The sequence below is a fragment of the Nomia melanderi genome, unplaced genomic scaffold (genome assembly GCF_051020985.1).
Source record: "Nomia melanderi isolate GNS246 unplaced genomic scaffold, iyNomMela1 scaffold0291, whole genome shotgun sequence".
In the NCBI taxonomy this organism is placed as follows: domain Eukaryota; kingdom Metazoa; phylum Arthropoda; class Insecta; order Hymenoptera; family Halictidae; genus Nomia; species Nomia melanderi.
The window spans coordinates 1-14,648 of NW_027475406.1; the positions used below are offsets into that span (position 1 = coordinate 1).

The 14,648-nt window shown below is 48.6% G+C and overlaps 2 non-coding genes across 2 annotated transcripts; both read right to left on the reverse strand.

The window, feature by feature from the left end:
- Positions 1-3,584: 3,584 nt before the first annotated feature.
- LOC143175979 (5.8S ribosomal RNA) lies at positions 3,585-3,739 on the reverse strand. The gene has a single exon (XR_013000604.1). It is a non-coding gene; the product is annotated as a 5.8S ribosomal RNA (ribosomal RNA).
- A 6,923-nt stretch (positions 3,740-10,662) lies between these two features.
- On the reverse strand, positions 10,663-12,572 carry LOC143175986 (small subunit ribosomal RNA). Its single transcript, XR_013000610.1, has one exon. It is a non-coding gene; the product is annotated as a small subunit ribosomal RNA (ribosomal RNA).
- Positions 12,573-14,648: the final 2,076 nt, after the last annotated feature.

Below are 14,648 nucleotides of genomic sequence, written 5' to 3' on the forward strand. Positions count from 1 at the left end.
ATCCCATAAGCGTCGACTTAGGCGCCTTAACTCTGCGTTTGGTTCATCCCACAGCGCCAGTTCTGCTTACCAAAATTGGCCCACTTGGCACTCTGATTCATAAATCTCGTGGCTTCATTGATCCAAGCAAGCCAGAGATCTCACCCATTTAAAGTTTGAGAATAGGTTGAGGTCGTTTCGGCCCCAAGGCCTCTAATCATTCGCTTTACCAGATGAAACTCGCACAAGTTCACGGAGGAACAAGCGAGTGCCAGCTATCCTGAGGGAAACTTCGGAGGGAACCAGCTACTAGATGGTTCGATTAGTCTTTCGCCCCTATACCCAGTTCCGACGATCGATTTGCACGTCAGAATCGCTACGGACCTCCATCAGGGTTTCCCCTGACTTCGTCCTGACCAGGCATAGTTCACCATCTTTCGGGTCCCAACGTGTACGCTCTGGGTGCGCCTCTTCTCGCAATGAGAACGAGACGCCCCGGGAGTGCGAGGCCGCATCGCAACGCGGCCCATCCTCCCTCGGTCGACGCTAAGGAACGACCTTCACTTTCATTCCGCCTTTAGGTTTACAAAATCCCAATGACTCGCGCACATGTTAGACTCCTTGGTCCGTGTTTCAAGACGGGTCCTGAGAGTACCCAAAGCAGTAGCGTCGCCGACCGGTAATTCGAAGCTTGGCCAGTCCGAGGACACCGCCTGCCAACAGCTGACCAGGCTCGGAGCCGGCACCAGGTCCGTACCTCCGAGGGTATACTGATCGAGCTTGCGGCGGGCCTGACGCACATACATTCGAAAATGGATTGGTTGCGGCCCGATACCGTCAGAGTACCGTCGCGCAGCCGGCCGGGCCGCCGAGGGTCTGTCGCGTGCGCCAAAGGCGACGCGGCAGGCAACCACTCGGGCCGTAGACCGACACGCAACGGGTCGCGACGTTCTACTAAGGGAGAAGTGCACGACTACGTTGCCGGAACATTTAGGCCGAAGGCGGTGTACCCTCGCGCATTGGAACCACGAAGGTCCATACGCGGGGTATCTGCGCGCCAACGGAAGCCAGCCTCGTCGACGATGAATCTCCCCATTCGATCTTTTGGGTTTCTCAGGTTTACCCCTGAACGGTTTCACGTACTCTTGAACTCTCTCTTCAAAGTTCTTTTCAACTTTCCCTCACGGTACTTGTTCGCTATCGGTCTCGTGGTCATATTTAGCCTTAGATGGAGTTTACCACCCACTTAGGGCTGCACTCTCAAGCAACCCGACTCTAAGGAAAGGTCCTCCCGAAACGCGTACCGGTCGCTACGGGCCTGGCACCCTCTACGGTAAATGGCCCCATTCAAGATGGACTTGGACGCGGTTCGACGTCACGGGATAAATGGACCCTCCTGAACACTACATTTCCCTACGGCGGAACCGCGGGATTCAGTGCTGGGCTAATTCCTGTTCGCTCGCAGCTACTAAGGAAATCCTTGTTAGTTTCTTTTCCTCCGCTTAGTAATATGCTTAAATTCAGCGGGTAATCTCGCCTACTCTGAGGTCGTCGTGAACGTGAATTGTATGAAAATTCAATCGAATTTCATAAAAATCGCTCAAAGGCAAAAAAAACAAAGTCTAGAGGAGAGTGCGTTCGAACACAACAATATTCATATTATAACGTATATAAATGATAAATATACCGCGACACGCGCGACTCCGTATCGTCGCGAAAAATCGTTCGCGAACGCGTCTTATGCGCCTCACCAGTGGTCTCTGCTGCGTCGCGTGTCTATATTCTCTTTTTACACTCTTCTCCTTCTTCTATCACATTTTACTCGATCGCGAAAAAGACTCTCGCTAGACGATCTCGCGCTCCGGTTAACTTTAACGCCCGTCCGAGAAGAATTTTCGGGGACTGGACGACCGAAGCGGATCTCGCGCGGTCTCGCGATCGACAGTGAAGAGAAGTGCAGAAGAGGAAAAGAAGACACGACAAACACACACCATGGGGCGACCGACGCGTTCGTTTCAACGCTTTCGCACAAAGTCGGCGGCGGTTATATATTTATATCATTATATTCCGGCGGACGGGACGCGACGTTCGAAAGCCTCGCCAAAGAGGAGCTCCTGCCTCTTCCTCTCTCTTTTCTACGAGAAAAGATAAACGTATTTTACGGGGATACGGAAACGTTACCACGTGGTGTCACACACGATCGTCCGTCTCTTCTCTATAGCAGAAACCGATAAAAATACACCTCCCGAAAGAGAGTATATGGTGATTCTTTTTATATATATATATATTTCGAAATACAACTGAACGTGGCGGAAGCGCACGGTGGTGGTCCAGCGAGGACACGCGACGACGGGGAATAAGAACTATTCGACCCGTTACGAATACGCATGCTCGTCCCGCACGATTTTAACACACACCGTGTTTTTCTCCAGTCGTCAAAGCGTTCGTGCGTCGAATTCGAAAAATAAAAAAAAAGAAAAACACCTTTTCTCTCTCTCGGGGTAAAAGAGTCGATGTGTATTGTGTATAAAGGTTCTGCGAGAAGTCTCGTTTTGACGTGTGTTCCGCCGATAACGACGATCCTCCGAAACGGGGATACAGAAACGTTACACCTCACAACACGATCTCCGTCTCTTCTCTATAGCAGAAACCGATAAAAATACACCTCCCGAAAGAGAGTATATGGTGATTCTTTTTATATATATATATTTCGAAATTCAACTGAACGTGGCGGAAGCGCACGGTGGTGGTCCAGCGAGGACACGCGACGACGGGGAATAAGAACTATTCGACCCGTTACGAATACGCATGCTCGTCCCGCACGATTTTAACACACACCGTGTTTTTCTCCAGTCGTCAAAGCGTTCGTGCGTCGAATTCGAAAAATAAAAAAAAGAAATACACCTTTTCTCTCTCTCTCGGGGTAAAAAGAGTCGATGTGTATTGTGTATAAAGGTTCTGCTGCGAGAAGTCTCGTTTTGCCGTGTGTTTCGGTAACGACGATCCTCCGAAACGTACATCTCATTCGTAAGAGAGGAAGAAAACAATCTCCCTGGGGCCAGTCGGTAATATACCGACATACGACGTGTCGTGCACATCCGTCTCACGCACGGTATACAAAATATGAATAAAACGTGTGTAGTCTCTCTCTCTCTCGACTTCTTAATATTTTCTTTCACCTCTGACGCATCATTTCAGGTGACGTCGGGAGCGCGGGAAAAAAAATTTTTCTAAACACACGAAACCGTTCATCTCACGAACAGCCGAAAAAGTTGTCGCTCAGATCCATATCGCAGTGGAGCGGTATCCGCGGGCGGTCGTAATTGAACGACGCACGACGCCGCGAACACTCACGCGAGTCCATACAAACGATTCCGATCGTTTTGCAACAACTAGAACGTACACTGTCCGTGAAATTCACAGAATTTTCGCGTGTCCGCGACAAACGCCGACGAGACACCCATCGTTCGCTCGTACGTAGCATCCTTCTCTTAACCCGACTCAGAAACGTTCTTTGCGCCCTTCGGTAAAAAAACGTTCGATCCGAAGAGGTGAACGACGGCGGGGATTTGACAGAGCTACGCAAGCAGTGTATGGTACGTAAACGACCCTCAGCCAGGCGTGGTCCAGGAATTGTATCCGTGGACCGCAATGTGCGTTCGAAATGTCGATGTTCATGTGTCCTGCAGTTCACACGTTGACGCGCAATTAGCTGCGTTCTTCATCGACCCACGAGCCAAGTGATCCACCGTTCAGGGTAATCGTATAAATTTTATATTTCACATATATAATTTTATTCTCATTTGTTCGACCTAATATCTCTCTTCTTTCAAAGAGAAGATAAAAGTTGATACCTGAATCTCCGACCAGCGCGCGAAGGAGATTCAGGCGTCGCCTTGGAGACGACACCGAAGCCTTTCGAGACGAAAAACGTTCAAGTAATATGTATATATTTCTCGACGTTCCGGGCGTATAGTGCATTCAAAAACCCGCGAAAGACGCAGAAGACTCGCACGCGTGGAAACGACGGGGATATATTTTGTATCCTACCCGATACTGAATCCATCGCGTGCAGTCGACCCTCGCGTTCTTCCGATCAGACGCATCTATTGTTGCGCGCATGTTTTCGCGTCGCATCGCGCGAAACGTTGCACGAATCGTACCGATCGATCGATTGAAAGCAAATAATGAAAAAAGACTTCACAGCTGGCTCTTTGCCGGTCATTCGTCCCATGTTATCTCTTGCCGCGAAATTGGCGCGCAAGAGTTGGGTGTCAGACGCGCGGCTTTAAAACGAGCTTCACGGCCGGTCCCTTCGTTACCGCTTTCGTTCTTTCTCTCGGAACGACCATGAACGAACACGAGACGAGCGACGCTACGGCATACACACGTCCACGGATTCGATTAAAAAAACAGACTTCACAGCTGGCTCTTTGCCGGTCATTCGTCCCATATTATCTCTTGCCGCGAAATTGGCGCGCAAGAGTTGGGTGTCAGACGCACGGCTTTAAAACGAGCTTCACGGCCGGTCCTCTCAATTCCGTGTACGGTACACGCAAGATGCGGGTTCCACTTCCAGACTACCCGGTCCCTTCTCTCTACGAGAATCGATAGTAGAAGAACGGCTCGAAAACGCGTCTCAGAGACTAGGGGAAAAGAAGCGGTATGCGAGCGAAACGAAAACGCATTATGGAAACGTCGCGAAACAATGTTCGACGGTTGCTCGGTTCCAATCGTGCGGCCGTTTCAATTTCTCGTGCGCTTCACCGTCCCTCCGTAACTCTGGCCGATCGCGTATACCGAAGAGCCGACACGCGCAAAAACCACAGGCATTGTATACTGTATATATATATGTTACAGTCACAGCCTTCGCGCGTTTTACTCTCCGACGCGGGGTTTCCACGACGAAAGAGAGACAGTTTCGTGGCGGGTGACTCGGCCGAATCGCTACGACGGGTATTTCTATTATAGAACGAATCATCGCCACCCTTTACCAGTGCCCGACGAAGGAATCACAAGGTCATCTGGAGTTTACAATGCCAGCGACGGTAATTCCAACGAAGACCCGATAAGTCAACTCATCGTTCTATTTCTCCCCGTACAGAAAAGCGAATCGACGCTAACGCACCTCGCGCAAGCACGAACGTTCTCTTCGCGTGGATCATCCCATCGTCGAAAGATGTAAAGACGCATTGGAGATCGTGGTCTCTGGCGGGCTCATTGCACGCCCCACTGCATATCTTTCCTCGAATCGAGAATGATTCGTCCACTAAGGCTGCGAAACTACGCGTCGAGGAAACTAGGGGAAAGAAGCGGGATGCGAGCGAAACGACAATACATTATGGAAACGTCGCGAAACAATGTTCGGCGGTTGCTCGTTTCCTCCTGCGGACGTTTCATTGCTCGGGCGCTTCACGTCCCTCCGTAACCTTCGCGCGATCGCGTGCCCCGGAGAGCCGGCAACCGGTGAACCACAGGCGTATAAACTATAGTCTTCTATAGCAAGCCTTCGGCGGTTACTCTCCGACGCGGGGATTCCACGACGAGAGAGAATTTCGTGGCGGGTGACATCGGTCGAAACGCTACGACGGGTATTTCTATTATAGAACGAATCATCGCCACCCTTTACCAGTGCCCGACGAAGGAATCACAAGGTCATCTGGAGTTTACAATGCCAGCGACGGTAATTCCAACGAAGACCCGATAAGTCAACTCATCGTTCTATTTCTCCCCGTACAGACAAGCGAATCAACGCTATCGCACCTCACGCATGCACGAACGTTCTCTTCGCGTGAATCGTCCCATCGTCGAAAGATATAGCCGCTTGGAGATCGTGGCCCATCAAGTTCTTCCGTAACTCCTGCGCGATCGCGTACCCCGGAGAGCAGGCAACCGGTGAACCACAGGCGTATAAACTATAGTCTTCTATAGCAAGCCTTCGCGTTTACTCTACGACGCGGGGATTCCACGACGAGAGAGATTTTCGTGGCGGGTGACACGGCCGAATCGCTACGACGGGTATTTCTATTATAGAACGAATCATCGCCACCCTTTACCAGTGCCCGACGAAGGAATCACAAGGTCATCTGGAGTTTACAATGCCAGCGACGGTAATTCCAACGAAGACCCGATAAGTCAACTCATCGTTCTATTTCTCCCCGTACAGAAAAGCGAATCGGCGCTATCGCACCTCACGCAAGCAGGAATGATCTCTTCGCGTGGATCGTCCCATCGTCGAAAGATGTAAGACGTACAGAAATCGTGGTCCATCACGATTATTCGTAACTCTCCGAGTCGCGTATCTGAGAGTAGGACAAACGGAGAACCACAGGCATAAATAATACTATATGTTTCTTATATAGTTAGCCTTCGCGTTTTACTCTCCGACATGGGGATTCCACGACGAGAGAGAGTTTCGTGGCGGGTGTCTCGGCCGAATCGCTACGACGGGTATTTCTATTATAGAACGAATCATCGCCACCCTTTACCAGTGCCCGACGAAGGAATCACAAGGTCATCTGGAGTTTACAATGCCAGCGACGGTAATTCCAACGAAGACCCGATAAGTCAACTCATCGTTCTATTTCTCCCCGTACAGAAAAGCGAATCGACGCTATCGCACCTCGCGCGAGCACGTAACTACTCTTCGCGTGGATCGTCCCATCGTCGAAAGATGTAAGACGCACGGAAATCGTGGCCCATCAACGTTTTTTTGTAACTCTGCCGATCGCGTATCACAGAGCCGAGACGCACATACCACAGGCGTATAATACCGTTTTCTTTCGTATGGTAAGCCTTCGCGTTTACTCTTCGGCGCGGGGTTTCCACGTCGAGAGAGACATTCGTGGCGGGTGACATCGGTCGAAACGCTACGACGGGTATTACTATTATAGAACGAATCATCGCCACCCTTTACCAGTGCCCGACGAAGGAATCACAAGGTCATCTGGAGTTTACAATGCCAGCGACGGTAATTCCAACGAAGACCCGATAAGTCAACTCAACGTTCTATTTCTCCCCGTACAGAAAAGCGAATCGACGCTGTTGCACCTCACGCAAGCACGAACGTTCTCTTCGCGTGGATCGTCCCATCGTCGAAAGATGTAAGACGCACGGAAATCGTGGCACATCACGTGTTTTCGGAACTCTGTCGACCGCGTATCTCAGAGACGACGCGCGCGAACCACTGGCATATACTATTATATATCGCGTTTTACCCTCCGACGCGGGGATTCCACGACGAGAGAGAGTTTCGTGAGCGGGTTGACTCGGAAGAAACGCTACGACGGGTATTTCTATTATAGAACGCATCATCGCCACCCTTTACCAGTGCCCGACGAAGGAATCACAAGGTCATCTGGAGTTTACAATGCCAGCGACGGTAATTCCAACGAAGACCCGATAAGTCAACTCAACGTTCTATTTCTCCCCGTACAGAAAAGCGAATCGACGCAATCGCACCATACGCGTGCACGTAAACAACTCTTCGCGTGGATCGTCCCATCGTCGAGAGACGTAAGTTTTCATAGTATGAATTCGCGTTTTACTCTCCGACGCGGGGATTCCACGACGAGAGAGAGTTTCGTGAGCGGGTTGACTCGGAAGAAACGCTACGACGGGTATTTCTATTATAGAACGCATCATCGCCACCCTTTACCAGTGCCCGACGAAGGAATCACAAGGTCATCTGGAGTTTACAATGCCAGCGACGGTAATTCCAACGAAGACCCGATAAGTCAACTCAACGTTCTATTTCTCCCCGTACAGAAAAGCGAATCGACGCAATCGCACCATACGCGTGCACGTAAACAACTCTTCGCGTGGATCGTCCCATCGTCGAGAGACGTAAGTTTTCATAGTATGAATTCGCGTTTTACTCTCCGACGCGGGGATTCCACGACGAGAGAGAGTTTCGTGAGCGGGTTGACTCGGAAGAAACGCTACGACGGGTATTTCTATTATAGAACGCATCATCGCCACCCTTTACCAGTGCCCGACGAAGGAATCACAAGGTCATCTGGAGTTTACAATGCAGCGACGGTAATTCCAACGAAGACCCGATAAGTCAACTCAACGTTCTATTACTCCCCGTACAGAAAAGCGAATCGACGCAATCGCACCATACGCGTGCACGTAACAACTCTTCGCGTGGATCGTCCCATCGTCGAGAGACGTAAGTTTCATAGTAAGCCTTCGGCGTTTTACTCTCCGACGCGGGGATTCCACGACGAGAGAGAGAGTTTCGTGAGCGGGTTGACTCGGAAGAAACGCTACGACGGGTATTTCTATTATAGAACGCATCATCGCCACCCTTTACCAGTGCCCGACGAAGGAATCACAAGGTCATCTGGAGTTTACAATGCCAGCGACGGTAATTCCAACGAAGACCCGATAAGTCAACTCAACGTTCTATTTCTCCCCGTACAGAAAAGCGAATCGACGCAATCGCACCATACGCGTACACGTAAACAACTCTTCGCGTGGATCGTCCCATCGTCGAGAGACGTAAGTTTTCATAGTATGAATTCGCGTTTTACTCTCCGACGCGGGGATTCCACGACGAGAGAGAGTTTCGTGAGCGGGTTGACTCGGAAGAAACGCTACGACGGGTATTTCTATTATAGAACGCATCATCGCCACCCTTTACCAGTGCCCGACGAAGGAATCACAAGGTCATCTGGAGTTTACAATGCCAGCGACGGTAATTCCAACGAAGACCCGATAAGTCAACTCAACGTTCTATTTCTCCCCGTACAGAAAAGCGAATCGACGCAATCGCACCATACGCGTGCACGTAAACAACTCTTCGCGTGGATCGTCCCATCGTCGAGAGACGTAAGTTTTCATAGTATGAATTCGCGTTTTACTCTCCGACGCGGGGATTCCACGACGAGAGAGAGTTTCGTGAGCGGGTTGACTCGGAAGAAACGCTACGACGGGTATTTCTATTATAGAACGCATCATCGCCACCCTTTACCAGTGCCCGACGAAGGAATCACAAGGTCATCTGGAGTTTACAATGCCAGCGACGGTAATTCCAACGAAGACCCGATAAGTCAACTCAACGTTCTATTACTCCCCGTACAGAAAAGCGAATCGACGCAATCGCACCATACGCGTGCACGTAACAACTCTTCGCGTGGATCGTCCCATCGTCGAGAGACGTAAGTTTCCATACTATGAATTCGCGTTTTACTCTCCGACGCGGGGATTCCACGACGAGAGAGTGTTTCGTGAGCGGGTTGACTCGGAAGAAACGCTACGACGGGTATTTCTATTATAGAACGCATCATCGCCACCCTTTACCAGTGCCCGACGAAGGAATCACAAGGTCATCTGGAGTTTACAATGCCAGCGACGGTAATTCCAACGAAGACCCGATAAGTCAACTCAACGTTCTATTGCTCCCCGTACAGAAAAGCGAATCGACGCAATCGCACCATACGCGTGCACGTAACAACTCTTCGCGTGGATCGTCCCATCGTCGAGAGACGTAAGTTTCATAAGTAAGCCTTCGGCGTTTTATTCTCCGACGCGGGGATTCCACGACGAGAGAGTGTTTCGTGGCGGGTGACTAGGCCGAAACGCTACGACGGGTATTTCTATTATAGAACGAATCATCGCCACCCTTTACCAGTGCCCGACGAAGGAATCACAAGGTCATCTGGAGTTTACAATGCCAGCGACGGTAATTCCAACGAAGACCCGATAAGTCAGCTCATCGTTCTATTTCTCCCCGTACAGAAAGGCGAATCGACGCTATCGCACCTCGCGCGAGCACGTAACAACTCTTCGCGTGGATCGTCCCATCGTCGAGAGACGTAAGACGCACGGAAATCGTGGTTCATCGCGTCTTTTCCTACTCTCTTGAATCGCAATTTCGTATAGAGCCTACACACGCGAACCACCGGCATATACTATTTCTTCTCTCATAGTAAGCCTTCGCGCGTTTTACTCTCCGATGCGGGGATTCCACGACGAGAGAGTGTTTCGTGGCGGGTGTCTCGGCCGAATCGCTACGACGGGTATTTCTATTATAGAACGAATCATCGCCACCCTTTACCAGTGCCCGACGAAGGAATCACAAGGTCATCTGGAGTTTACAATGCCAGCGACGGTAATTCCAACGAAGACCCGATAAGTCAACTCATCGTTCTATTTCTCCCCGTACAGAAAAGCGAATCGACGCTATCGCACCTCGCGCGAGCACGAAACAACTCTTCGCGTGGATCGTCCCATCGTCGAAAGATGTAAGACGCACGGAAATCGTGGTTCGGCGGGCTCTATGCGCCTTGTTCAAAGTAAAAAAAAAAAATTTCGACGGACGGGAGAAGTGTATTTCTCCGCGCGTAAGCCGTTCGAAATTTCCGACGGACGGGAGATGAACTCTCCGCGCGTAAGCCGTCTAGTCATACAGCAGAGCAGGTATCGAGATACCTCTCTGTGCATGATCGTTCAAGTATTTTTCACGAGGAAGCGTTGTTGCACGTTTATCGCTCCTTCCTCCTCTGTATATATAATATTATTTCTCTTGTGTATCGAGTGTGTGCAGAAATTGAACTCGTACACTTATATATATATATGTATGTATCTTTCGCTCCTTTTTATATTATCTTTCGCTCCACTCTTTATATTTCTCATGTTTCCTTCTTTCGGTCAGTTCTTGTAGTGTATTTTGCTCGTTAATGATCCTTCCGCAGGTTCACCTACGGAAACCTTGTTACGACTTTTACTTCCTCTAAATGATCAAGTTTGGTCATCTTCCCGGCAACATCGGCAATGCAACAACATTGCCGCGCACCAGTCCGAAGACCTCACTAAATCATTCAATCGGTAGTAGCGACGGGCGGTGTGTACAAAGGGCAGGGACGTAATCAACGCGAGCTTATGACTCGCGCTTACTGGGAATTCCTCGTTCATGGGGAAAAATTGCAAGCCCCAATCCCTAGCACGAAGGAGGTTCAGCGGGTTACCCGGGCCTTTCGGCCAGGGAAAACACGCTGATTCCTTCAGTGTAGCGCGCGTGCGGCCAGAACATCTAAGGGCATCACAGACCTGTTATTGCTCAATCTCGTGCGGCTAGAAGCCGCCTGTCCCTCTAAGAAGATTTGTTTGTACGTTGGTAGTAAAAACCCACCGACAGAAGCGGGGGCCTTCGAGATACCATAAGTTACGTCTATTTAGCAGGCTAGAGTCTCGTTCGTTATCGGAATTAACCAGACAAATCGCTCCACCAACTAAGAACGGCCATGCACCACCACCCACCGAATCAAGAAAGAGCTATCAATCTGTCAATCCTTCGGTGTCCGGGCCTGGTGAGGTTTCCGTGTTGAGTCAAATTAAGCCGCAGGCTCCACTCCTGGTGGTGCCCTTCCGTCAATTCCTTTAAGTTTCAGCTTTGCAACCATACTTCCCCGGAACCCAAAAGCTTTGGTTTCCCGGAAGCTGCCCGCCGAGTCATCGGAGGAACTTCGGCGGATCGCTAGCTGGCATCGTTTATGGTTAGAACTAGGGCGGTATCTGATCGCCTTCGAACCTCTAACTTTCGTTCTTGATTAATGAAAACATTTTTGGCAAATGCTTTCGCTTCTGTCCGTCTTGCGACGATCCAAGAATTTCACCTCTAACGTCGCAATACGAATGCCCCATCTGTCCTATTAATCATTACCTCGGGGTTCCGAAAACACAAAATAGAACCGAGGTCCTATTCCATTATTCCATGCACACAGTATTCAGGCGAATGTAGCCTGCTTTGAGCACTCTAATTTGTTCAAAGTAAACGTACCGGCCACCTCGACACTCAGTGAAGAGCACCGCGATGGGATATTAGTTGGACCGCCCCGTGAAGAGCAAAGCCCACCGGTAGGACGTACCACATAATGCCAGTTAAACACCGCGAGCGGTGAACCGACACTGTGACACACAGATTCAACTACGAGCTTTTTAACCGCAACAACTTTAATATACGCTATTGGAGCTGGAATTACCGCGGCTGCTGGCACCAGACTTGCCCTCCAATGGATCCTCGTTAAAGGATTTAAAGTGTTCTCATTCCGATTACGGGGCCTCGGATGAGTCCCGTATCGTTATTTTTCGTCACTACCTCCCCGTGCCGGGAGTGGGTAATTTGCGCGCCTGCTGCCTTCCTTGGATGTGGTAGCCGTTTCTCAGGCTCCCTCTCCGGAATCGAACCCTGATTCCCCGTTACCCGTTACAACCATGGTAGGCGCAGAACCTACCATCGACAGTTGATAAGGCAGACATTTGAAAGATGCGTCGCCGGTGCTATAAGACCATGCGATCAGCACAAAGTTATTCAGAGTCACCAAAGCAAACGATGGACGAACGTAAACGCCCGCCACCGATTGGTTTGATCTAATAAAAGCGTTCCTACCATCTCTGGTCGGAACTCTGTTTTGCATGTATTAGCTCTAGAATTACCACAGTTATCCAAGTAAATGTGGGTACGATCTAAGGAACCATAACTGATTTAATGAGCCATTCGCGGTTTCACCTTAATACGGCATGTACTGAGACATGCATGGCTTAATCTTTGAGACAAGCATATGACTACTGGCAGGATCAACCAGGGAGCTTCGAGTAAATTTTCATCATACGAAGCAAAAATATGTATGTATATATATATCTTAGTCGCCGACTCTCTCCCCTTAAGAGTCGGATCGACGATACTTTTTCTCGTCTTTAAGACAGTTCTCTTTCTCCTCTCTCTTCTCTCTACTCTCTTCTCTCTTCTCTCTTCTCTTTCGAGTTGGTAAATTTCGCTCCACTATTAGATTACCAACTCCGCACGAATTACCACATGGGTATATCCGCGCATATACATCAGGAGGACCTCCAAAAATTTCAAACTCTCCCGTGTATCTCTCCGAGATCTTTTTAGAAGAAAAAGAATCTCGGATGTCACATCGACTTTCAGGTTTGTAAGCACGTATGCTCGAGCGCTCTCCATCGTGTAAGCACGGACATAACGCACGAAGTCCGAAGACCGCGTACGTTAACATGCTGGACATATCGAGAAAGCGCGAACCATGCTAGGCGTACCCATGTCGAGGCCCTCGCGTTAAAGATCATACTCTTCTTTTCGTTCTCTCTTCTTTGCCCAGAAATAATATATATTTCTTATAATATATACCTCTTAGTTTATGTATTTCTCTCTTAGGACACCTCAATTTTATATGTATATATTATATTTCATTCGAACAATTTTTGTTCGTCGCCCCTTTTTGTGTGTAGTATTTCGTTTGGTCTTTGCCATTAAATTTTTGTATACGAAAAATATATTTTCGCTCGGATAGAAAACCCCTTTTGGGTTTCTGAGAGTTGATGTGAGAGTCGTACAAGTATAACGAATATACGTTGTATCCAACCCAACATTCTGGGCTTACCACATAAGGGCCATTCGGTCTGAGACACCGACCCGTGGTCATGCTGTGTAGAGAAAAATTCGCAACGGAACGCGGTACAGAACAGTCGAGGAATGGACCTCGAGGAGCTGAACGACTGCTTCTCGACCGAGATCGTAGAATAGCCGCTCGCCCGCCGCTGCGCCGACCGGTCCGCTCGAACCGACGTGCTCTCTTATAGTAACCAAACGGGCGGCCGCGACGACCGCGGCGCCGGCCGCTCAGCACGGGCGCTTATGGTGGTAAACTGCCGCGCGTACAGACCAACCGGCCGGGCTGCTGGTACTTAGCCGCTGAAACTATGGTCGATTCGAACATATATTAACATACGATTTTTATTCGATAAATCGTTATTGTACATATTAAACGTTAGTTTCCACCGAAAGAAAAATTTTTTAGAATTTTTTTTTTCCAAAAATTGCAAGAGTAAACTTTTTTAATATTCGATTTAAAAATTTTTAAATGCTTAATCCTTACATTAAACTACTGGGAGAACTCAGAAATCATAATGAAAAAAATTACAAAAATTTATTTTTCTCAGAAACTCCGAAAAACAGAGTGGTCGAATCCGTGCAAGCCGGAATTTTTCTAAGTCCCCACGGTCAAGAGTAAACTTTTTTAATAAGCGTTTTAAAATTATTTCAATGTTTAATCCATGCGTAAACATGAAGTTTATTAACGTTTTTAACATTAAAAAAAATTACAAAAATTTATTTTTCGGAAAAAATGGAAAAAACCGATTCGTCGGAGCGAGGTGTCCTGCCCGTGCGGTAATTCCAGCAGGCGAATCGGACTTCCCGAAATTTTTCTAAGTCCCACGGTCGACACCAACTTTTTTAATAAGCGTTTTAAAATTATTTCAATGTTTAATCCATGCGTAAACATGAAGTTTATTAACGTTTTTAACATTAAAAAAAATTACAAAAATTTATTTTTCGGAAAAAAAGGAAAAAACCGATTCGGCGGAGCGAGGTGTCCAGCCCGTGCGGTAATTCCAGCAGGCGAATCGGACTTCCCGAAATTTTTCTAAGTCCCACGGTCGACACCAACTTTTTTAATAAGCGTTTTAAAATTATTTCAATGTTTAATCCATGCGTAAACATGATGTTTATTAACGTTTTCAACGTTAAAAAAAATTACAAAAATTTATTTTTCAAAAAAAATGGAAAAAACCGATTCGTCGGAGCGAGGTGTCCTGCCCGTGCGGTAATTCCAGCAGGCGAATCGGACTTCCCGAAATTTTTC